Source organism: Lissotriton helveticus, chromosome 7 (assembly GCF_964261635.1).
Source record: "Lissotriton helveticus chromosome 7, aLisHel1.1, whole genome shotgun sequence".
Lineage (NCBI taxonomy): Eukaryota > Metazoa > Chordata > Amphibia > Caudata > Salamandridae > Lissotriton > Lissotriton helveticus.
In genome coordinates this window covers 1,609,454,079-1,609,480,427 of record NC_136068.1, presented here as the reverse complement: position 1 = coordinate 1,609,480,427, position 26,349 = coordinate 1,609,454,079, and the positions used below count along the sequence as shown (strand labels likewise).

At 46.7% G+C, this 26,349-nt stretch overlaps 1 protein-coding gene and 1 long non-coding RNA gene across 2 annotated transcripts in view; one reads left to right on the top strand and one right to left on the bottom strand.

The window, feature by feature from the left end:
* LOC144770588 (voltage-gated potassium channel KCNC1-like) overlaps positions 1-26,349 on the top strand; it is a 1,394,341-nt gene that overhangs the window by 480,337 nt on the left and 887,655 nt on the right. The gene's annotated exons all lie outside the window — the stretch shown is intronic.
* LOC144770589 (uncharacterized) overlaps positions 8,421-26,349 on the bottom strand; it is a 244,735-nt gene continuing 226,806 nt past the window's right edge. The window contains exon 3 of the long non-coding RNA XR_013598945.1: positions 8,421-8,660. This is a non-coding gene — a long non-coding RNA (uncharacterized LOC144770589). The remainder of the gene's footprint in view (positions 8,661-26,349) is intronic.

Sequence of the window (26,349 nt, the reverse complement as noted above, 5' to 3'; positions counted from 1 at the left end):
TGTTTCAAGCAATACTGAAACTGGAAAATTGTCACTGGCAACGCAATGGTGCCATTCTATGGCTGATTTCTCAGAAACGGTCAATGGTAATCTTTCCAGTTTTTCTATGCTCAGCACCGTATAGTCGGCTCCCCTTTGTGCCAAAGAGATTTGTTTATCTGTAAGGTTAAATCCAGTAAACAATGATGTGGTGTTGATTAGACGCCAAGGCACATAGCCTGAACGAAGATTTTGTAACGTCCAGCCTAGCAGCATTATAGAACGCAATTGAGACTGTCCATGTTGTAACATGAGCAAGTCCAGTTCCATTACGTCTATGGCAGAAGATACAATGCTGTCCAAAGAATAAATTCTGGATGACAGAGTTGTTAACCCATTATCGACTGCAGAGAGAGCTTTCTCTAAATTAATATGATCAATTTCTCGTATTTGTTCTGCATTTTCCATTTGCGTGACTTTCCATGCCTCATTATAAGCAGCATAGATATCGGCGTATATGAAACGTTTATGACGTGGTTTATGAGGCCCTAGTAGGAAGTCTCTCAAATCAACGCCATCTTTAAGTAAAGTTAAGTGTTGTTTAACCTCTGTGTAAGTGTAGATTTTTGTAGCCATTCGAGGCATAGTTTTCCTACACTGTATGTTGTTACTATCCCTGGATGCTGTCTCTGGAGATATCTTGGGTCTGGCCTAGTTACTGTAAACCCTTGTGTCTTGTTCAGGAATCTATCTTGACAGTTATTTGTGTCTGTGGGCCAAATTAACCATTTTTCGCCAATCAGGATCAGTTCTGTTTTTAAGTAAAATTGTTTTTACGTCGACCCCTCCTTCCAAAGAATTTTGCTATCAGCTGTAGGTACAGGTATGGACGGTTTGTTTAAATCTTTTATCTTGGCTGGGCCAAGACAGGATGTTTGTTGAACAGTGTCATTTAAAAACATTATTTGTTCAGGAATAATACAGGCTCGAAATAAAGCTTCTATTCCCTGTACTTGCCAGTCTTTTGAGCCCCAAACAGTTTTTGTTTCTATGTTGTCACTCCAGAAGTCGAAACCTAACGAGGACAGCTGGGCATAAAAGGCTGCTGAATACATTTGCTTTGTATTTGTTAACATACATTTCATTCCTGTCTTATTAACATTTTTAAAGTAAAACTTTTCCGGATTTGTGGTATTGAAACTTGAGAAGTACGGAAATTTTTCATGAAATGTTTTTGAACTACCCTTTGGTGGCGTTGGACAATGTTCCCATTGATTATAAGTATAAACATTTCTAGGCTTTGCAGATTTGTGCAAGTAATGATGACCATAGTGATTGTAACAATACATTTGTTTGCCGCAGCAACATCTCTACCCACCTGAGAGACCTGCACTGGCTCCCCATCAACAAGAGGATCACGTTCAGACTCCTCACCCACGCACACAAGGCTCTCCACGACATGGGCCGAAGTACCTCAACAGCCGCCTCACTTTCTACACACCCACCCGCCAGCTACGATCGGCCAGCCTCGCCCTCGCTGCCGTACCACGCATTCGCAGAGCCACCGCTGAAGGAAGATCCTTCTCCTACCTGGCGGCCAAGACATGGAACTCCCTCCCCATCCACCTACGGCTGACCCAGGACCACCTCTCCTTCAGGAAACAACTCAAGACCTGGCTTTTTGAGCAGTAACGAACCCCTCCCCCAGCGCCTTGAGACCCTACTGGGTGAATAGCCCGCTATACAAATTGTTGATTGATTGATTGATTGATAATCTGATGAACCTTCTAAATATTCATGGCTTGTAAATTTTGCGGACATCTCAAAATCTGACATCATATTATTAACAGTCTCAAAGTCCCAATCATCAGAAAATGTGCTGGGTGAAACAAAGTTACTCAAGGAAACCGTGAATTGATGTGGAATCTTCAGCAGCTCGCCGCACAACAAATGTAATAATCAGTTCTGTCCTATGCTATACCACCAGGAACGGCTGTGATGTTCACTGGTGACAGGTCTCTTTGTTCACGATGAGATGGTTTGTGTGGTTTCAGGAGCAAGTTGATGTTCTTACTTGCTTTGTCCATTTTACTATATTTTCCATCTATCAGCTTTCCCAAACTTAGAACAAGAATGAGCCAAAGTAGGAGAAAAAGTACACCTAACACAATCCAAAATTCAACCCATGGTGAAACCAGACAAGTCTTTTCTAGTTGCTGAAAAAGAACTGTTACTCGGTCTTTAAAAGTTTTATTTGCTGGCGTTGTTTCAGGCTCACTGGGATCCTCAGAAAACGTATCAAAGTTGATGAAATAGCCAGAGGCAGTTCTGTCAATTGTTGGTATTACATCCGGATTACTTGAAATTGCTGGAGCTGCTTGGTCCCTTGTCATATTAGTATAGTCAGAGGCTATATCATTGTAGACAGGAGTGTCTTGACGAACTGTTATTTGGGTTTCCAGAGGCACAAGTTCCATGGCTTTGTTGCATAGTCATTCTTTGTTTACTGTGGATTCTTCAAATGTGATGAGTCTCTCAGTTTGAACCTCTTCGATAGTAGCAAGATTCGGTCATCTGCTACATCTTTGGAGTCCACTGTGCCTACTACTTATTATCGGCCTCATGATGTGGTTTTACCAGATCGATGGACACAAACCGGTTCTCCCTTCTTCCAGCAAGGGGCGGCAGTAACACTGTTCTTGATCCGTGGATTGCTAGTACAGGTACTGGTTTTCTGTAAGAAGGCCCAAATTCCTTCTTATCCACGATCTTTTCTCTGACTAGATCCCCAATCTTTGGAATCCAGACAGGCCTTGCTGGGACGGGTGGTTTTTCTTCAGTGGTTGTTGGCTTCTGTAATGTGTTGCTTAAGTGTAATTACTGTGTAATTTAAGTGAATTGGAATATGATTAGAGAAGGCTGGCAAATGATGTCTTCACCATGTGGGCACTCCCTGACAAATTTTGGTGGGCAGTCTTTTTCAGCTAGAAGAATGTCATAACCCTGAGAGAGCTTCTTCCAAAAGAGTGCTCTTATTTTCCTAATTATGCCCCCCTCCATCCGGAGTGTTACTTCATATAACTTATGGGGTACTCTAACCCTGGTATCGGCAGTTTCAACTTGAATGTACTCATTCAAGTCCACTGTCTCCAGATGATCCTTCAGGATCTTGCGAGCTATGGTAACTTCCGCTGCGCTGTCCAACATTGTCTGGGCCCACTTCCCGTTCTTGAGTTGTGTCCTCAAGATCCTCGGCATGTCTGATTTTTTTTTAGACCTGCTACCTTATTTTTGGTGAATTGGGTTTTCTTATTTTTTGGAACGTGTTGATCGTCTTTGGACTTCACGCGTTCTTCCTTATGTTCTGACCGTCCTCTGCTACCGATTTCTGTGAGGAAGTCTGAAAGATACGAGAGAAACGTGTATCAGTATCTTGGTATGTATCAGGTTTTCTCAAATTATCCCTATTCCTGAATGTATACCTCTTTTCAGAGGGCTTCTTTTGAGGAGACCTACCTCGGGATTGAGAACGCTTCTCTTTAGGAAGTGTCTGTCTAGTATTTTCCCACTTATTTTTAGCAGTAGTGAGAGTATTTTTAATAAAGACCTTTTCAGGACTTTCTGTTAGTTGGGGCTTAACTGGTTTCCCACCCAAACTATCTCTACCTAGTTCTTCATAGGATTTTTCTATTATTCTGGCCAGTTCATATGGCTGCTCAGTTACATCAAGTTCTTTTAATTTTTGGCGGATCGCCACGGATGCTGCTTCACCTTTAATGTTGAGGTGGAGTGGTGTGGCTCACTGGTTAGAGGCGGCAGACCCGTAAGCAGAGAACGGCCTGGGACCAGGGTTCAATTCCCGACGCGGCAGGGTAGTGGACCAGGGTCAAAACGGACTCGATAATTCTCGCCTCCGTGCCTACTCAAACCAGGGAACACACTCGGCAACTCTGGGCATTAAGCTTGCCTCATCTCTACAACGGCCCCCCACAGACGCTGGGGATGCCTGGTTTCACCTTGGAGATACCCAGAAAGGGACCATCTCACAGGGAAAACCAGGACGGGTTCCCCAGCGGTCTTCAGCGCCAGGATACTCCATGGAGTCGCAGTGCGCTTTACAAGTACACCCACACATTTACATTTACATTATGTTAGCTAATATTATAGCTGAGACCTGTTTGAAATCTTTAAGTAACTTCATACCCAGATTTAAAGCAGGCTCTGACCCGAATTAATTTTGAATCTGTTTCAGGTAGTCTGGTATTACCACCATAGACGGAACACCATGTGTTTTTGTGTAGATTGCAGCAAAGACTGTACCCCAAGTGTCGCAGTCCTCCAAATGTGGTGCGATCCCCATTGGTAAACAGATTGTTAAAATTCTGTGTATTTCGTGAGGTGTACTATCAGGTAATACTGCCTCTATTTGAGTAATTTTCTAAGCTGTCCATAATGGAATTTGTTCCCGTTTTGCGGGCAATTTACCAATGACTGATTGTATAGTCTGTGGTGTAATTTTATTTGTGTTCCCCTTGTAAGGGGTTTGTTGTGGAATCCTTATAGGAGGTTGGACTGTTTGAGTCCGCATGATATATTGAACCAATTGTCTATGTATTTTTATTATTTGTTTTAGTTCAACTAATAGTTCTGGACCTCTCATTCGTTCAATGGCAGAATGTGGTGTATAGCTGGCTAGTACCGGTCATGTTGCTCCTGGTCTACCTAGTGGACCGAGCCTGGTAATGTGATTTTGATGTTGTAGGGCGCCTTTAAACCAGAGCTGATGCTCTTGGTAAGTTAGTGGAATTTCACTGTCCCCGAAAGGAACGTATTCCGTTGGAGGTTCCTCTACTTTGTAGAAATGGAACACATGTGTTAATGGATTTGCTTCTGGGAAGTGGAATAGAATGTTTCCCTTGGCACAGTTTAATCGTTAAGCCCACATGTTAACTTTGGATATTTAAACATCTAAACACTATAAAACAAACCAATACATATATAAAAAGGCTGGTATAAATTTATTATTCATAAAAACAATGACAATCACAATTTTAAAAAATATGGTGTTACCATATTACAACTAATAAAAACAAAGGGAAGAAAGCAAAAAACCTTTTCTTCTAACAATTTCTAATACAACTGAACCTGATATCATAAGAAAAATCAATGACGAATTCAATGGACAGAATGGGATAAATAAATCAAATTGTACTACACCACAAAAAAAAGAGAGACACATAAAGACAATACAGTTTTGTCATTCCAGTTATAGCACACCGAGTGTATCAATCTCAGACTGACAATCTTGGGTACATCTGATTATTGTACTTTACAAAATTGGCAGGGTTACTCAGTTGTGCAATTCGTTTTGCTTCTGGGAAGACAATCCATAAGTAGAATACCTCTGTCTGCCAATATTCATGTGCCTCTATGACAAAAATTACCCTACCACCTCTCGATGATAGGCCATTTGTTATAAGCTTTATAGTTATGGTTTTCCTTAAATTTTCTAGGATGATTATAGCATCCGCATCGTCTTCATTAAACCCTGTAACGTCAAAGCCCGTCGGGTTGCAGTTGCAGTTCCACCTTTTGCGTTATTGCCTGCCGGTCCACCGTTCTCAGTGTCGCTATCCGACATTTTGTTGAAAAGTCTTGCAGACCCAAGGCTCAAGGAAACAAAGATAAGGTGCACAATATTTTGGAACACTGTATCCTTCAACGTTGAACAAACCAAAAACTAATACATAGGATTTTTCGTCCTACTCAGTTATGGCGGATATTTTATCCTTTAACCCACTCCAGACGTCTATTGGAGTATTTTACGGGAAAAAGGGGTCTCTGTGAAAAGCACGACTGAGTTACTCTAGTATCTAGCGTTAAATTAGTGCCTTACCAAACGTTGGGCACCATGTAGTGTAGTTCCTATATTCCCAATAGGCTCTGCGCATTGGAATAATATATCCTATAGATTTGACGTAGGACTTAGGTCGACTAGGTCTCTATCGAATATATTAGACTTGATTGTGAGAGCCAGCTAGCTCAGAGGTCACTAGAAACTTTCTCGAATACACAAGAAGGGATTAGTTTCTGACAACCGCATAAACATGACAACTTTGTTTCCCCAAGATAAAACGTCTCTTCAGAGTCGTGGAAACAATAGATAGATATTTCACTCAGTCAACCGTGCATGCTTTGTTTCACCAGAGGTGCAGAGAAATAGGGAGATGGGCGTTTTCAATAAAAGTATTTATTGCACAGTCTTCTTTCTCATGCAGAAGAAATTAACTGCTACAATCATAATACTGGCTGTAAAATATAACGCGTACAGCAAGAAGAGTATTATAAAATAATACTGTAAAAGCATGGTATGGTTTCTAAGCCATAAGATACATACATAAATAACAAAGACTAAAAGTACTCAACTGGTGTTTCTAAAATACGCCTACCCTGATGTACCTAACCTAAGTCTAGTACGAGGGAAGAAGTAAGTGCATAAGTTTAGTTTCTTTACCAAGAATCTATCCAAGATTTATCTTAGGGTCTAATCAGCTCCGTACCTTGGTTTAGAATGAAGGAGGTCTGGTATCTCTGACTCCGGACTCGATTTCCCAACACCCTGCAAGGGGAGCTTGGAAACACTGGAGCTGGATTCTCAGCGAGAGAAAGGCAGCCTCTCTGTCAGTGCGTCAGCTGGAGGGTCGGCTTCCTTCGGCACTTGCTATAGTGAGCTGCGTCGGGTAAGTAGATAGTCGAACTACTCCAAACCACCGTGTGTTTGCTAGTGCAAGTGTGAGCATATATATACCTTGAAGGTGCCTGGTTTGACGTAAAGTCGGACATAATAACGTCACCAAAGAACGGTAGTTCTGTGAAAACGCCATGAATTCTAGGACAAATCAATATTCAAGAAAGGGGATGTCCTGGACTGCTGAAGCCGAGTTTTCCAAGTAATCATTGTGGCTTTTTGGAACTAGTAGAAGTAGCCATGCCTGTATTAGGACTGCATGGGCTATGTCTAAATATGGGTATGATTTCTATGCCTATATAAGGGTAATGTGAATTATACCTATATAAGGGCATGAATCGGGAAAATTACACTAGGGTCCTAAAACGCTATACAACAAGAGAGTCGCCATTGCATCACCGGAGAAGCGTGTCACAGGGCCTGTCGTGGCTCCAAAGTACAGAGTCGTCACAAGGCTGCCAGGGCGTCCTCGCATCGTCATCGCATCGCCACATCAAGGGCGCCATCTTCTCGCATCGCAACCGGGTCATCGCATTGCATCAAGGCGCCATCTTGTGCACCGCAACGGGCCCGCAAGCCGAGAATCTATGCATCACCTTCGCTCCGGTAAGGCTCACGACGAGTCCCCTACTCTGCACAAGCATTGAGGCAGGACGCAACCGTTCCCCCGTATCAGGGAACGGACGCATCTCCCCTTTTGCGAGCCTTTTGTTTACTTTGCGTTATGCATCCAGGTACTTTGTTGAGAAAATTTACCAACAACTTGAACTATGCAACTTGAATCATCTTTTAAGTAATCTTAAGTGTAGTATTGTGGATTTTTGTCATGTGTGGTCTTGTGTTAAGTCTATATGAAGAATACTTATTTTTATAAAACCTGTGTTGTGTCCATCTGTAGAGTTTTCACTGTATTACTGTGTGGTCCGGAGGCACCTGGGGGTCCGAGAAGCCTACTCAGGTGGTCCACGACTGCAAGGAAGATGAAATAATATAAACAGATCATTAAAGTGTACGTACATAAATAAGCAAAATTGAAATTTTTTAAATGGTCTTTAAACGTGAAATTCGAGGCAAAAAAATTAGTTAGTATCCTCAGATTGAATAAGGGGAGAATGCAAGTGTGTCAAAAAGAATATAGTATTGAAAATGAGTCGCCTAATTGAACTTAGAAAAGCTCTAGCCTTCCTATTAAAATTGAAAATGTGATTTTCTGTACATATTTGTAAATGAAATAAAATATTTAATCATTTGTGTATTTGTTTGATTAATGCTTGTTTCTGTACTTTTTGTGAATTGGTTTGAGGTTCATTTCATTGAAATGCTTAGGCCAAGGTCCCTGGGTAATGACTCAGTGGAGAGGGGGGGTCCAATAATTCATCCAGGGTCCCTGGATTCCAGTAATGATTAAGTGGGGCTCCACAGAAGTCAAAAGGTTAGGAACCACTGTCCTGGGAAATCTGTGCCTACGTGTGAAAAGTTACTAGTGGTACCACTCACAGATTTAAAGCGAGACATGTAAGTGTACACCTAGTAGTACATTCCAACTCTGAAATTGTGAATTGCACAAAAGGTGAAATTTACTACTTGATGCTGTAGTAACTTTACACCCGAGTAAATTGCGATTCTCCTATTAACATGACCAGAGAATCTGGATTTCATTAAAGACACGGAGGCTGACATTATGCATTATCTTTTAATGCAACTCACAAGCAGCCGCACTACATCACAAAGGATAAAGTTCTAGAGTTTACATAACACAGGATAAAGGATGTAGCCAGGAAACAGTCTGCCTCTTTTAAAAGAATCGCAGCAGGAAAATTTCAGCAAATGGCGAGATCCAACTTGAACTTGAAAATGGAGAAGAATTCAGAAGGGAAGGATCAAATGCAGGAGCCTTATCAGGAAACATGACCAGATCATTAAACAGGATTACCTAGAAAGGAGACAAAACAGGTTAAGGAACCATTTTAAGGACATAAGGTCCAAGAGAAAAAACAAGCCTAGAGAGAAAAAATTCACAAAAGGCATTGATTAAAATAGTAAACTTATCAACTGATGTTAACAATAAAGCTAACAGTAATTTAGAAGATTGAAACATTGTGAAAGGGAGGAGAGGTAGGGATAATGTCAGCCTCCCTGTCTTTAATGAAATCCAGATTCTCTGGTCATGTTAATAGGAGAATCGCAATTTCATTACAAGACCGGAGGCTACATTATGCATGTTGGTAGCCCCGAAGGACAACATCAGACATATGCTTGATAGGCTTGCAATAATGACGAGCAAAGGTATTAGCATTTGACCAGTCTGCTGCTTTCAGGATATCGTCCAACTTACCACCAGACCAAAAGGACTTACTGGCCATAGCTCCTCTAATAGAATGTGCCTGAAATCTAGAAAGATCAATACCAGCTAGACTCATAGTTGACTTAACCCATCTAGCTATGGAGGAAGAAGCAACAGGTTTAAAAGGCTTAACAAAGGAAATCAGGAGTTGATTAGTACCGCTAGGGCGAAGATCATTCATCCTAGAGTCATACTCTTTCATACAGGCTACCACACAAAGCTTAGGGAAAAGGTCAAAACGAGGGTAAAAAATAAAATCTGACATGGTTTTAGTCCTCCTAAGGATTTCAAACTTAACACCGAACATATCATAACACCTATTAGAAATATCTAAGCTTTTGATGTCAGAGACTCTTCTACAGGAGATTAGGCATAAGAGGGTAGCGAGTTTGAAGGAGAGAAATTTCCTGTTAAGGGAAGAGTTATCGGGCCAGGAAGAGAAAAGGTCTAGAATAATAGCTTTAACATCCCACACAGTTTGGTACTTAGGTCTAGGGTGTCTCCTTAGCCTAATACTCTTGAGGACTCTACAAATGATAACATTTTTACCTACCGATTTACCGTTGATGGGTGAATGACCAGCAGAGATTGCAGATCTAAAACAATTAATTGAACGATAGGAGAGTCCTCTGTCAAATTGTTCGAAAAGAAAGTTCACAATATTGACGACAGGAGTCTCCACGGGATCCAGACTCCTTTCCAAGCACCAACAAACCCATTTTCTCCAAATGCTGTTGTACCTAATGTGTGTACCAGGGGCCCAGGATTCATCGAAAAGGGAGAGAGCTGTCGACGAAAGTCCAGACAGTTCGTTAGATTGCCTGACACTTTCCAGGCAAGAATGTTCAAATTCCCCGAGAGGATAAGATGATGTTCTTCCCCTTCTGCGTTTGAAACCAGGCCTCTGACTGCTGGGATCAGGTAGGGAATGTTGCATGCGAGTTCCAGGGCTGTCGGGAACCATGCTTGGGACGGCCAAAAGTGGGTTATTAAGATCAGAAAGCCTTCCTCCATCCTGACCTTCTGAAGGACCCTCTGAATCATGGCAAAGGGAGGGACGGCATTACCGAGGAAATGAGACCAGGGTTGGAGAAATGCTTTCACAACAAGAGCGCCTGGGTCTGGCATCCAACTGAAGTAGTTTGGTAATTGAAAGGTCAGTCTGCTGGCAAATAAGTCCACGTTTAGGGGACCCCAAAAATTGAAGAGGGTATTGAAAACGCTCACATTGAGCTTCCAGACGGGGAAGTCTAGGAGGAATCTTGAATTCCAATCTGCAGACAAATTTGATTTCCCTGGAAGGTATTCTGCCTTGAGAGAGATTTTGTGTTCTAGGCAGAACATCCAAAGTTTCTTCGCTAGATTGGAGAGGTCTGCAGATCTCGTTCCGCCGAGTCGATTGATATAAGCCACGGCAGAAATGTTGTCCATCTTCAGAACAACGGACCTCCCTTGAAGGGAATGTTTGAAGCTCATAAGCGCATATAAACCGGCAGTGAGCTCCAGAAAGTTTATATGATAAGAGGATTCTGCCAGGGTCCAAACCCCGCCGGTGTTTTGGTCTAGCAAGCGTGCACCCCAGCCATGAAGGCTGGCGTCCGATTCTAGGATGAAATCCGGGGCTGATACGAAAATAGCCCTGCCAGTCCAGGCATCGAGGTTCTCCAGCCACCAAAAGAGCTCCGCTCTGGTGTCCGGGTCCAGAGTCACAAGGTCTCCATACCAAAGACCTGAATTGAGGGCTTTCCTCTTTATTCTCTGAAGCGCGCGATAATTCAGAGGCCCAGGAAAAATGGCTTGGATGGAGGAGGAAAGAAGGCCAAGGAGTCTGGATAGTTCTCGAAGGGTTAGAGATTCTTGTTTCAGCACTGATCTGATCTCCTTTGGGATCTTGGCGATCTTTTTTGCGGGGAGGAGGAGAAGACATTCCAAGGTGTCTACAGTGAAGCCAAGGAACTCTAGGGATTTGCAGGGAGAGAATGGACTTTTCTCTGTTTATAATGAAACCGAGACTCTCTATCAGATTCATGGAAGTATTGAGATCTCTGAGGAGGTCTGAGTGGGTTTGAGACATGATAAGGATATCGTCTAGGTAGATGATGAGGCGGACGCCCCTTTCTCTCAGGATAGAAACGATGGTCTTCATAATCTTGGTGAAGCAACAAAGGGGCAGAATAGAGCCCGAAGGGTAGGGCTTGAAATTGGAATAGACGATCCTTCCAAGAAAATTGAAGGAAGGGTTGGTGATCTTTTGCCATGGGAATGGTAAAGTAGGCGTCCTTCAAGTCCAGTTTGACCAGTCAGTCTCCTTTGAGGAGGAGATCTCTGAGAAGGTGGATACCTTCCATTTTGAAGTGACGATAAACCAAAAATGTGTTGACTTCTCGGAGATTTATAACGGGTCTCCATCCCTTGTCCTTTTTTAGGACCAGAAAAAGTGTGCTTATGAATCTCGCTAGAGACCAGGGAACTTCTACAATAGCGCCCTTTTGGAGCATAGAAAGGATTTCTTCTTCCATGATCTTCTGTTGTTCCTCTGAAAGAATAAAGGGTTGGGGTAACCGTGACTGGAAGGGGATCTCTACAAAATCTATTTTGAAGCCCAGAACGGTCTCCAGAACCCAGGGATCCTGGGTAAGGGATTCCCAAACATGCTAAAAGTGCTTTAGCCTGCCCCCTACCATTGGAGGAGGGGAAGAAGAAGGAAAATGGAGACTTACTTACAGGATTGGAGGTGTTGGGAGTAACACGTCCTCTCGAACCTCTGTTTCTCGGACCTCGTCCTCTCTGGGGGTAGAAAGGTTGTCTTGGTGGGTAGAAACCTCTACCTGTTCCTCTGAAGGTGGAGAAGGGTCGTTGGTAGCCTCGACCGGAAGAGCGACCCCTTCTCCCGGCCTGACCAAAAAGGTTAGAATTAAAGACACTTTTGAGGTTGTTTTGGGCCCTGTCAAGGGCAGTAAAGGTTGATACATATTTTAATCATATCCTCCCCAAAAAGGAGTCCTTTAGGATTCTCTGAGGGTTCCTTCTCATCTAAGTCTCCCAGGGACATTCAACAAATTACGATGTGTAGAAAGAATTATAAGAGGGAGATTAAGAGGAGGAAATTTGCTCTACAGGGAGAAGCGTGGGCTGACTTAAGAGAAGCAGGGGAAAATAGGGATATGTCCGGGTTCTGGAGAATTATCAATCAACCTACTTTCCAGGAAAACAACACCCCGGAGATAGGGTCTAATATCCTCCCAGAACAGTGGGTCTCTCATTATAGGGGCCTGTATAACTATGAGCCCGGAACTATTGAGGAGCAACCTGAGTATTTACATCAGGTCTCTACAGTAGCATTTTCCATCACAGAGATCACGGCTGGAATAGAGGGACTGACTAAAAACAAAGCCCCCGGCCCTGACGGAATCCCCCCTGATCTGTTCCTGAGCTGCGTAGAACTGTGGGCCCCAATAATGACCAGGGTCATAAATACTGCCATCTCCTATGGCTTGCCATCGTCCTGGTCCAAGGCCATAATCGTCCCGATTTTAAGGAAGGGCAACAGGGACGACCCTAAGTGCTATCGCCCTATTTCCCTGATTGATGTATCTGCCAAACTCCTGGGACGGGCGATCCTTAATAGACTGACTGAGTGGACCGAAGAAAACAATACCCTCTCGGATACCCAATATGGATTCAGGACGGGGAGGTCCACCAGTGATCAATGCCTGAACCTCTATATGCTGACAGCCAAATACACCGTGGCCAGCGATGCATCCATCTATATGGGGTTCATGGACCTGGCAGCGGCATTCGATCATGTTAATAGGGAGAAACTCTGGGTTATGATGTCTCTTATGGGGATAGAGGGTGGCCTAATTAACATCTTAAGGGAACTGCACAGTGACACTTCGGCTAAGGTTCGTTTTAACAGAGAGGGGGGTTGACCGATCCTTTTTCCTGTAAGAGCGGAGATCGGCAAGGCTGTATTCTCGCCCCTTTTTTGTTCTCCCTTTACATAAATAATTTGGAGCAGTTTTTGCTAAATTTAAAGACAGATTGCCCAAAGGTGGGGCCGCGTCATATTCCTGTGCTGCTTTATGCAGATGACGCGGTCCTGCTCGCACGCACACCTAGGAGCTTACAGACTCTGATAGATGGTTTTGTCAGATTCATGGGCTCCCTAGACCTTTTTGTTAACCTGGGAAAATCGTATGTGCTTCTGGCTGGCAATAAACCCTGTACTAAATTTACGTACACGATAGGCAACCACATAATAGAAGAGGTTAAAACATTTCCCTATCTAGGTGTAGTCTTCGACGGCGGCTTACAATTTAACTCCCTGGTCAAGGAGCGCTGCAGTAAAATGATCGCCACTAATGGGGCAATAGCAAGCTATGGTAGGAGGTTAGGTAGATGGAGCCCCGAACAGGTAATGAACCTGTATAGCTCCATATGCTGCTCCAAAGTGATTTATGGGGCAGAGGTATGGGGCTTTGCCAATATCGCAAAAATCCAACGGGAGGAAAATAAATACCTAAGAACCGTCCTGAGGGTACCCCCAAGTACTGCGAGTTATATAGCACATAGGGAACTAGGGAGGCCCTACTTAGAAGATCTGGTAAATCTAAGGCCAATTATGGCCTGGCTAAAAATTTGGGTCAACCCTGATGCGTCTCTAACCAGAGAAATTTTAAATGATGTTTTAGAAAGGGACAAATGTATGAGAATACCATGGCTTAAGCATGTGAAGAGTACCTTGGAGGAATTAGGCTATGGGAACCTCTTTACTAGCCCTGCAACAATTGAAGCCCAGCACAAGTTGTTAGTAAAGAAAGCCTTTTTAGAGCAGAAAACACAACATAGAGCTGAGGCGGAAGGGTTTAAAAGGACAGTGAGGACTCATAACCTGGTCAAGAGCGTGGAGGGTATGGAGCCATATTTGTACCTCATGCATAATGCCCAGGATAGATTTTTGATGTGCCGCTTTAGACTTAACTTACTTCCATATTTATTGGCATCGCCAGCAGGGTTCTCAACAACAATTGAGCAGAAGGGATCCTGCGGCTGCGACAACAGGTCTCCGCAGGATTCCCTTCACTTTGTATTACTCTGCCCTTTTTTTACTATGCCTAGGCGCAGATTCCTAGTGCAAATTTTAAAACATGCCAATCTGGAACACGCTAAAGAGGCACTAACTTATCTACAAAAAGCATCTGACCCTCTTACATTGTGCTGTATAATGAATTTTATTAAAGTGGCGGTCCGCTTAAGGGTAACTAGGGGGGAAGTATGATTTTAAAAATTGTTATTAATCTTTTTAACGTGTCATGTTCCCTTCCCTTTTGTATGATAGCAATATTAATTACTATAAATGAGATTCTGTAAATGATTTAATGCTTTTTTTACTTATGTATATATGTGTGCTTTTATGGTGATTTTTAATCATCGAATAAAGAATCTTTGAATTGAATTGAATTGAAGTCTCCCAGTTTGGGGTTAATCTTGGTCAGAATAGATCTCCTCCTCTCAACATTGAGGCTGGAATTGGCGTTACCAAGGAGCACAAGTGCTCTTTGGCTTCAACCACGAATGAGGTTGACATTCAAGGGAGTGGAGGAGAGGTGAGCTTGCTCAGCCAGGTCCAGAATTCTAATAAGTGGCCCGAGCACATCTAAAAGACGATCTTGACAGCCCTTAAGGGCTCTCTCCAGACCTTTCCTAGGGTCTCTCCCGAGCTTGAACAAGAATTTGATACGGTCGGGGTCTAGGTTGGGAGTTTGGCACACCTTCTCTTCAATAGTAGGTCTGGGAGATTCGGATCTCATGGTGTTGCGAGTGTCTATATCAAGAAGGTTCCTTAGCCAGCAGGAGACAAAACGGGAAACATTCTCTTAGGGGAACCACTTTGAACTATTAGGGCGAGAGATGTTAAGGGGGGAGAACATCTCTTCTCCGATAGGGTTCAGAATCGTATTTTTAGAGAGTGGTTCAGGGTCAGGTTAGGAATTAAAGTCAGGGTCGACCTCATCTAGGTCGAAGACAAACTCGTCGTCAATATACCTTGAGACATCGTTCTCAGAAGATGTAGAGTCAAAGTCATCATCATAGTTGTTGTTAGCACTACACCAAAGTGTGCGGCGAGGGGCACCGTTCAGATTTGTGCCGCCATGGGCACCGTTCAAGGAAGTGTCGCGAGGGACATCAGGGTCAAGTGAGGCGCAGTGGCCTCCCATGCAAAGTGAGGTGCTAGGACCTCCAGATCCAGGAGAGGCGCTAGGGCCTCCAGTAGTGCTTTTGTAAGGTATATCACAGTGCTTTGACTTTTTGGACCTTTGCCGTTGATGCGGTTAGGGGGGGTTCTTCGACATCAAGCGGTCTTTTGGAGGACATAACCTCTTTCAGGGTTACCAGCATACAGGATTTAATCTCCTGATGTAAGAATTTTTTAAGAGATTGGCTTACTGGCGCAGGAGAGCTAGCAGTAGCATCATCCGATTCAAGGTCAGACATAGTGATGCTTAGTCCTCGAACAGAGAGGTTTTAAGGGAATTAATATTAATATAATAACAGAAAAGGGGTAAAAATAAAGATTAAGTAAGGAGAGAACTTAATGGAAAGTCTCTATGAGAATGTTAAACAGGGTCTCTATGAGAGTGTTATTATTAGATTATTATTATAATTTTTTAAGGCTATCTGTTGTGGTAAAACTGTATTTAAATTAGCGATCTCGTTATGCCCCCTTTTTTTCTTTTTTTTTGGTGTAAATAAACTGTTGAAATGATGGTAAATGAATGGGTTAGGCTAAGAAATGAGGGTAAATGGAAGCGGTTATGCTAGAGCCCTATTAAATTGCTTTATAATCAATTTAAGGCAATAAGCGGTAAAGGAAACTCCTCCGACAGCAGCTGGGAAAGAGCAGAGTAACTGTCAGTAAGCCGCTCGAGCCAGACGCCGCGAAGTTAGAGAAATGAAATCAGGAGCAGGCGCACGCAACGTCTTTGTTGCTAAGGTCCCTTACTCATATTTGGCCGATCGCGTAATGAGGAGGATCATCTGTGCGCGAGCGTTTGATGAGGCGAAGCGAAGTTGGGGAGGGCTGAGACTTAAACGATGAGATTATCCCCGGCGCTCGGGCCAGGAGGAGAGCGGGCGACAAGGTATGAGAGCGTGGAAGAAATCAAGGCAAAGCCATCGGGGGGGGGGGGAGAAGGGTGAGACAACCATAAATTGGAAGTCGAGGTAGAGGGGGTGGGAGGGGGGAAGCCAGCGCCACCACGAGAGAGCAGGTAAAACGGAAAGGTATTACATGAGGATTACATATAGTGATCGATTACTAAAATACTATATGATAAAACTATTACATATAGGCATTTTCCATTAATAAAATGTTACATGTTAAAAGACAAACAAAGGTAAATAAGCGAGAAGTAAAAGGCAGTGACTTATCTGCTTGCGAGCCGCTTTTAAAAGAGGCAGACTGTTTCTTGGCTACATCCTTTATCCTGTGTTATGTAAACTCTAGAACTTTATCCTTTGTGATGTGGTGCGGCTGCTTGTGAGTTGCATTAAAAGATAATGCATAATGTAGCTTCTGGTCTTGTAATGAAATTTACACTTGCCAAGATGGCGCCCGGAGCAGATGAAGTCTAAAGAGCTCCGCTGTTCGCCCGTTAAAAGATCCAAATTCAAGATGCCCATCCTGCAGGGTGGACAAATAAGGAGGACCGAACAGAGGTCCCATTTGACGCATCCCTCTTGAGAGCTGCTGTGTAGATGCCTGACTGGGTCACTGAGAGGCACTCGGCCCCAGAAGAGACCAGGCAGGCGACCAACTGGTGCCGGCAGTGAGCCGGGGTAAAGAATGAGGCCCCCGGTGGCCCTTCTCCTGCCAAAAAGGATGGCGCTGCACACCTGCGGGGCCGGAGGCAGCGAGAGGCCAAGGAATAGAGAGTGGTGCAGAAGACCTAGAGTGGCAGGGAGGAGTCGGGCCTCAAGTGGAGACGGATGTGCCTGCAAGACGGCGAGGGACTCGATGCGAGTGCCAAGGCTGACGTGCGCGGCCTGCGCCGAGTGAGACTTCATCCGCAGGACATGAGGCTGACGGAACCGTGCGACCACCGCAGGGCACTGAGGTGAGAGCTGCAGCGAGAAAAAAAGGATTGGCTGGGACTGAAGTGGGGACCTGAACCCTGCCGATCGGTGAGGAGACCTGAAGAATTAGGGCCCTGCGAGAAAGAGGCGGACAGAGGGAGGTATCAGCCTGGCAGGGGGCCCACCCAGAAAATTAGAAGGATAAGTCGGCGGAGGGGCAGTGAGGATCAGTGCTGTCCCCCACCTTCCCACTACCTCAAACAGAATCGGTACTGACTCGGGATCTGGCTGGGGAAAGACATGATGTGACGCTTGAGGCCCGGGCCGAGAAGACAGACCTCAAGCGGTGACGCTCCTACCTATAGGGCAAAAGTTAGAGCAACATACGCCCTGGAAGCAGTACGCCTTCAAGGTATGAAACAGACAGGCCTCCCTAGACCTCGCAGGCTACCAAAGTGGGGGCGACACCGCAGGAGCTGATCTCGACCTGAGGCTGTCCTGGGACCTGCTGCCCACGGATAGATTTACAGAAGAAAAGTAGAAAACATCACTTCAGTGAGGCAGACTGCTGGAGGCATATACTGTGTAAAGAGGCCAAACTGGAAGACTATATACACGGAATATTTGCTGGCCATTATATACTGTCTGCTATGTACTATCAACCCACCCTAATCAACGAACAGCACGGCATTGAGACACGGCTAATAAGTCAGAGGCTCGCTGCCCAGGTCACAGTATGAATGGGTCGTTAATTGCTTCTGGTGGAGAAATGCTTTAGAAAAGGAAAAACTACACAGCCTGCGTGTTAACAGCACTACAACCAGGCGCGCAACACTCATTGCGCTCACGGGGCTTCAGCCTCCCCCGTCTTGTGTGTCAGCCCGGGCTGACACAACTTCGCAGGCTGGCGACCATCTAATTGCAGCCGCACCTGAGTACTTAAAAGGTCTTTAAAAGACCATTTACTTGTAAATTAAGCTTTTGTTGTGTTTTCACCCCTTCTTTCAGTCACTCTGTCTATGGTTGGAAGAATTATTCCCTTCCCCCGAAATATGTTTCAGCCCCCCCACCCCCGAAATTTGGCTCTAGTTGCCCGCCTGACTACAACCCACTGAACGGTCCAACACACTTGGCTGTAGGAACTAACAAGCATTTACAATGCAATGGTCTTTGTTAAAGTTAGAGCTATTGGCATTGCTCATGACATTATTTTTGTTTTTAAAACATATAAATAAATGGCATTGTCATTTACAATGCCAATAGCTTAATCTCTCGCAAATGCGAGACCTATTGCATTTGCACCGACACACACAGAGCCACACACAGAGCCACCCACACACAGAGCCACACACACCCACACACACACACAGCCACACACACAGAGCCCCACACACACAGACAGAGCCACACACACACAGACAGAGCCACACACAGACAGAGCTACACACACACAGAGCCACACACAGACACACACACACACACAGACAGAGCCACACACACACACACACACAGACAGAGCCACACACACAGACAGAGCCACGCACACACAGACAGAGCCACACACACAGACAGAGCCACACACACAGACAGAGCCACACACACACAGACAGAGCCACACACAGACAGAGTCACACACACAGACAGACAGAGCCACACACACACACGCATACAGAGCCACACACACAGAGCCACACACACCAAGACAGAGCCACACACACAGACAGAGCCACACACTCACACAGACAGAGCCACACACACACACACAGAACCACACACACACACAGAGCTACACACACAGACAGACAGAGACACACACACAGAGCCACACACAGACAGAGCCACACACACACAGAGCCACACACACACACACAGACAGAGCCACACACACACAGACAGAGCCACACACACAGAGCCACACAGAGCCCAACACACACACAGAGCCCAACACACACACACACAGACCCACACACACACACACACACACACACACACACACACAGCCACACACAAACAGATCCACACACAGAGCCACACACACAGAGCCACACACACACACAAAGCCACACACACACACACATAAAGCCTTAGAGACACACACACGCCCTCACCCCGGGGACTCTTCTTATTTACAAATGGGTTGAGGCCATCACCAAATCCCAGAGCTCATCCTTTGCTTCCCTCAGTCCAGGTCAGCCGGTGCGCTGGCGTCCATGCCCTGGGCACCCACTGCCCCTCACCATACGCCCACCTCTGCCCAGTAACGCCCCTGGGAACAGAGGCAAGAAAAGCATTCACAACCAGGGAACAGAGGCAAGAAAAGCCAGTACAACAGGGAACAGAGGCAAGAAAAAACTATCACAACCAGGGAAGAGAGGCAAGAAAAAACGATCACAACCAGGGAACAGAGGCAAGAAAAAAACGATCACAACCATGGAACAGAGGCAACACTTGGAAGACTTACATATTCTTGGAATGGTTATTTATGCAAAGAACGTCAACTTTGCAAGGACAGAAAGTCTGGTGTTATCATAAGGTTGAAGTTAAAAACCTATATCTTCTTCCCTTGTTTATTTTAACCCTTCAACCCTCCAGCTGTTCGTTAGCCCTGACTAAGGATAGAAAAGCATTTGACAATAATCAGGTATGTGAGTTGAGGCTTTCTCTGCCTCCTGAAGCATTATACCATGGGCTCAGTTGCGTTCAGTCGTCCACAACTTGTCACTCAATTCCGGAGTCTGATGAACTAATTCTGCGTGAACCTAGAACACTCCACCCCATCGGGCCTTACCTTCAAGTGGGACTTAACCCGGGGCTGTTCGCTCGCCTCGTATTCCCCAGTCACTAGCACATCCCGGTGGATCTCCTCTCGCAGACACTTTTGCCTGTTGGACGGAAGGTGAAATGATATAGGCTGCACCGGCACGAAAATAAGCAAGAGCGGCAAAAAGAAGGGTAAAAAGAGGAAACAGGAGAAAGATGGCCAATCTCAACTGGATGCTTGCAAACGGAGCTGGGATTAAAGGAGCTGTGCGAGTGGAGATAGGCGCCCGATTGGGGTTGGAATGGGCTGGGAAAGGCAGGGAAACACAACAACGGGACGAGATTAAGGAGAAGGGACAGGTAGCCGTGGGAGGGGGGCGGGGGCATGAGTGGCGTCAGGGAGAGAGACCGAGAGCGAAAGAGGGGGCGTGGGAGGCGGGAGCGTTAGAGGGACGGAGTGATAGGAAAGGTGCATGGGTGCCGGCTGAGCTGCGAGCTACTGACAACAGGCGCGGCTGCTTGTGAGGCGCAGGCTGGCTGTGGGTGGGGCTGGGATTCATGCAATGTGCAGCCGTCCAGCAGCAGCAGCCCCGCCACGCCGGCACTGAGCTGAGCCCCGCTGCTGGAGGTGCACAGACCGAGAGAGAACCCGCAGGAGGCGCCAGCGGCAGGGCGACATCCAGGACCAGAGCCGCGGGCAGGGCGGAACCTCGTCAAATCATGCTGGATTGAGTGCCCGGAGCAGGAACCGATGCCCCCGCTCTGAATCCAAAATACCCTGGGAAGCGGAGGAGAAGAGCCAGCCACCTCCGCGCCATGGAACTTACAATGGAAAACCTGGGCAACCTGCACAGCTTGTCCCACTCCCAGGTCAGGGAGCTGATGGGGGGCTCGCACAGCAGGCAGGCATCTCCTACGGCCCCGGCGGGCACCTGGCCAACGTCAAGATGCTCTCCCCCAATGGCTTCGAGCAGCACGCCGCCATGCTCTCCAGGAGCGAAGACCACCTGGGCAGAGGACTCGGGGCCCCCGGGGGCGGCATGATGGGCCCTTTGAATGGCATGCACCCGCACGGGCACCACCAATCCCAGTCCAATGGCGCTCTCCTCGGCGACAGGGACAGGCAGGCATCCACTTCGGGCTCTCAGTCCAACTTCGGCCAGGTGGAGGAGATTAACACCAAAGAGCGCTCCATGGCGGGTCCGGGGAGGTGAGGGTGGAGGGACGTGCACGATCCGGGGAACAGCGGAGAATAAATCCCTCAGTCGGAGCCAGCAGTCGCTGCACTGCCCTAACCGCTCGCAGGCCAGAAATGAATCTCCAAAACGGCCCGAGATTTTCGGATTCGGGAGCGTGTTTTTCTTTCTCTCCTCTTCCCATGGGCTGGAATGTAAAATTCCAGCCAATGGGAAGAGGAGAGAAAGAAACTAAGAAACACCCCCCCCAAATCCCACAAAGACTGGGCTTAAATGGACAGACGCCCCTCTTCTCCAATGGCTGGCCTCCGTTTAGGAAGCCAGCCAATGGAGAAGAGGGGCGGGTTTAAGCCCCACACTAAAAAAAATAAGATCGCACCGGCGAGACTGCGCAAGCGCAGCTTACGCAGGCCGAGACCTAAAAATTACAAAGGAGGAGATCTAAGCGACCCCCGTAGACTCAGCGCAGTGGAGGAACTGCCCTGGATTATTTTGTCATAACAGAAAAACTACAACTTGACACAGATGTGTAAAATTTCGGACTCACTGAGGCACATTTAACTGTACGAAACAACACAGAGTGGGCAGGACGAGCGGTTCAGGCATTTGCAGCCCTCAGTACGGAACGCGACCCGGAGCCCAACTTTCTGGCTGGGATACTACGTGGACTGCGCTATTAGTTGCCGGCACGCTTTACTCGGTTCAACCAACACAGCTGCCTTGAGAGCAGGAGGGGGAGCACATCAAATGAAAATGGACCAGAAGGGGCATCGAAAGTAGATGTCACATGGGAGCCACCCGCGGAGGTTGAAAATATACAAAAGGCCACCACTGAAGCCCAAATCATCATGGCTATAGCAGTGCAGGCCAAGATTGATGCTATGTCCCTGGATATCAGGCTACTGCGTGTCGACCTCTGCGCTGTTGCGGAAAGATCCCTGAAAAAAGAGGGGCCCCGTACGAAGAATAAAGGTAGAGAACAATGGGGAGATCAGCAAACTAATCAAAAAGAAAAATACTCTAATTAAATATCAATGTGCATAACGTCACAATTACGTAAACATCTGAATTTCTGGCCAACTAACAAGGACACACCAATGTAGAAATATCAGATCATATCAAAATTATTTTATTGTTTTCAGTTCATAAATAGATGAAAAACTTGAAAAAAAATTAATAGAAATGAGGCACATCACGCACAACACACACTCAATCATCCAAACATCCAGTTGCATACTCACACATACTCATACGTCTTTGAAGCTCAGGGATCCAGTAATGCATAGTTCACCCCGGGTGCTCATCCCCGAACACTCATTGCAAAGGTTCTGAATTACAGAGATCGTGACAACATCTTAAAAGCTGCACGATGAGAGGGGGACCCTGCTTTTGGAAATCAAGTGATCCGAATTTTCCCAGACTACTCTCAGCTAGTACAGCAGCAGAGAGCATCGTTTGGAGGGGTGAAGCAGAAACACAGCGATGGACCTCCAATATCCAGCCAAGTTGAAGGTCATACATGGAGACCGAGCTCACTTTTTCATAACACCAGAGGATGTGTGGGATTGGCTAGAGGTGCGTGGAGAGGGGAGGACCCTGCGACAGGGAGACTTGACCCGAAGCAATGCTGGTGCAGCTTTAACAGGAAAGAGCAGTGCTGGAGAGGAAAACCAAGAACAGCCTCACGTTCCACCCAACGGGTAGTAGTGCGCCAAGACAGATCACTAGATCTGGAACAACCGGACACCAGTATTGAAGATAGATGATCCCACAGACTTGGCCGGAAGGCACAACATGCTGAACACGAGGCAACCAAAGCATTGGTGGAGGAAGTCCTTGCATCAAGCTCTGAAGCTAGTATAGGAGACATAGTCGAAGACACCCTCCCAACAGGAAGACCCTGATTCTCCTTTGAACTGCGATCACAGATGTATGCAGGGAATAGCTGCAGCAAAAACAGACAGAGCGGGGGATACTAGACGCGAGTCCTGAGGCGTGAGCAGGAGAGACCTCAGAGTAAGGCCTATAGATCTGGCTGAGCCAAGAAGAGACCGAGTTGGGCACCACCAGGAAACAGGCAGACAACCCCCCATCCTTCTATTATTTCACTATTGTCACACTTCATGCTATTCTTGTTCATTTTCCCACTCCTCTCTTTCTTCTTTAGGCCTCACTAACCTATGCTACATCTTCATTGCTGACATCCTCATAGTATAAAGCTAGTACAACGGATGAGTGGGAGACTGTGCGACTAGATGTGAGTGGAAACCGGAACTGGGGGAGTGCAGAGGTGTACACCATCCTGAACTAGCATATGATATAAGCTGGATGTAAACAGTAAATGCAAATACGATTATGAGTGTGGTTGATAGTTCGTCCATGAATGGGTGAAGACTGGTATGCATGTGAATTCCTGTACGACTCAGATGCATGACGTTTTTAAAGTCAATGTTAGACACATAATGATATTTCTGTAATTTCTTGGGAGACTGAGACTTGGGTGGGTATTGGGAGAGTTGAATACAATATGGGTATGCACGTGTTAAGTTATGTAGTGTTTACCCGAGGTGGGAAGTGTTAACTGTTATTGCTCTGTATTGCTGTCCTCCCTTGATGTTTCTCTTTTCCCTGTGTGATTTGGCAGCGACAGAGCAGTGGGCGAACATTGTACAGGTGACTGTAAATTCAAGAGCCATGGTACAGTTTAAATTTATAACGTGTAATGTGAGGGCTCAATTCATTTGTGAAATGCTACAGGGTTCAAACATACTTACGAAGGCAGGGTATTCAGGTTGCGATGCTGCAGGAGACTCACCTATTGGACTCTGAGGCACAGAAGCCCCATAGGAAGTGGAGGGGACAACTATTCTCATTCAGCTACTTCACTTATGCAAGGGGGTGGCAGTCTGGGTGACCATACAGGTTCCAACTTTGCAAGGACAGAAAGTCTGGTGTTATCATAAGGTTGAAGTTAAAAACCTATATCTTCTTCCCTTGTTTATTTCAACCCTTCAACCCTCCAGCTGTTTGTTAGCCCTGACTGAGGATAGAAAAGCATTTGACAATAATCAGGTATGTGAGTTGAGGCTTTCTCTGCCTCCTGAAGCATTATACCATGGGCTCAGTTGCGTTCAGTCGTCCACAACTTGTCACTCAATTCCGGAGTCTGATTAACTAATTCTGCGTGAACCTAGAACACTCCACCCCATCGGGCCTTACCTTCAAGTGGGACTTAACCCGGGGCTGTTCGCTCGATTCGTATTCCCCAGTCACTAGCACATCCCGGTGGATCTCCTCTCGCAGACACTTTTGCCCGTTGGATGGAAGGTGAAATGATATAGACTGCACCGGCACGAAAATAAGCAAGAGCGGCAAAAAGAAGGGTAAAAGAGGAAACAGGAGAAAGATGGCCAATCTCAACTGGATGCTTGCAAACAGAGCTGGGATTAAAGGAGCTGTGCGAGTGGAGATAGGCGCCCGATTGGGGTTGGAATGCGCTGGGAAAGGCAGGGAAACACAACAACGGGACGAGATTAAGGAGAAGGGACAGGTAGCCGTGGGAGGGGGGCGGGGGGCATGAGTGGCGTCAGGGAGAGAGACCGAGAGCGAAAGAGGGGGCGTGGGAGGCGGGAGCGTTAGAGGGACGGAGTGATAGGAAAGGTGCATGGGTGCCGGCTGAGCTGCGAGCTACTGACAACAGGCGCGGCTGCTTGTGAGGCGCAGGCTGGCTGTGGGTGGGGCTGGGATTTATGCAATGTGCAGCCGTCCAGCAGCAGCAGCCCCGCCACGCCGGCACTGAGCTGAGCCCCGCTGCTGGAGGTGCACAGACCGAGAGAGAACCCGCAGGAGGCGCCAGCGGCAGGGCGACATCCAGGACCAGAGCCGCGGGCACGGCGGAACCTCGTCAAATCATGCTGGATTGAGTGCCCGGAGCAGGAACCGATGCCCCCGCTCTGAATCCAAAATACCCTGGGAAGCGGAGGAGAAGAGCCAGCCACCTCCGCGCCATGGAACTTACAATGGAAAACCTGGGCAACCTGCACAGCTTGTCCCACTCCCAGGTCAGGGAGCTGATGGGGGGCTCGCACAGCAGGCAGGCATCTCCTAAGGCCCCGGCGGGCACCTGGCCAACGTCAAGATGCTCTCCCCCAATGGCTTCGAGCAGCACGCCGCCATGCTCTCCAGGAGCGAAGACCACCTGGGCAGAGGACTCGGGGCCCCCGGGGGCGGCATGATGGGCCCTTTGAATGGCATGCACCCGCACGGGCACCACCATTCCCAGTCCAATGGCGCTCTCCTCGGCGACAGGGACAGGCAGGCATCCACTTCGGGCTCTCAGTCCAACTTCGGCCAGGTGGGGGAGATTAACACCAAAGAGCGCTCCATGGCGGGTCCGGGGATGTGAGGGTGGAGGGACGTGCACGATCCGGGGAACAGCGGAGAATAAATCCCTCAGTCGGAGCCAGCAGTCGCTGCACTGCCCTAACCGCTCGCAGGCCAGAAATGGATCTCCAAAACGGCCCGAGATTTTCGGATTCGGGGGCGTGTTTTTCTTTCTCTCCTCTTCCCATGGGCTGGAATGTAAAATTCCAGCCAATGGGAAGAGGAGAGAAAGAAACTAAGAAACACCCCCCCAAATCCCACAAAGACTGGGCTTAAATGGACAGACGCCCCTCTTCTCCAATGGCTGGCCTCCGTTTAGGAAGCCAGCCAATGGAGAAGAGGAGCGGGTTTAAGCCCCACACTAAGAAACATAAGATCGCACTGGCGAGACTGCGCAAGCGCAGCTTACGCAGGCCGAGACCTAAAAATTACAAAGGAGGAGATCTAAGCGACCCCCGTGGACTCAGCGCAGTGGAGGAACTGCCCTGGATTATTTTGTCATAACAGAAAAACTACAACTTGACACAGATGTGTAAAATTTCGGACTCACTGAGGCACATTTAACTGTACGAAACAACACAGAGTGGGCAGGACGAGCGGTTCAGGCATTTGCAGCCCTCAGTACGGAACGCGACCCGGAGCCCAACTTTCTGGCTGGGATACTACGTGGACTGCGCTATTAGTTGCCGGCACGCTTTACTCGGTTCAACCAACACAGCTGCCTTGAGAGCAGGAAGGGGAGCGCATCAAATGAAAATGGACCAGAAGGGGCATCGAAAGTAGATGTCACATGGGAGCCACCCGCGGAGGTTGAAAATATACAAAAGGCCACCACTGAAGTCCAAATCATCATGGCTATA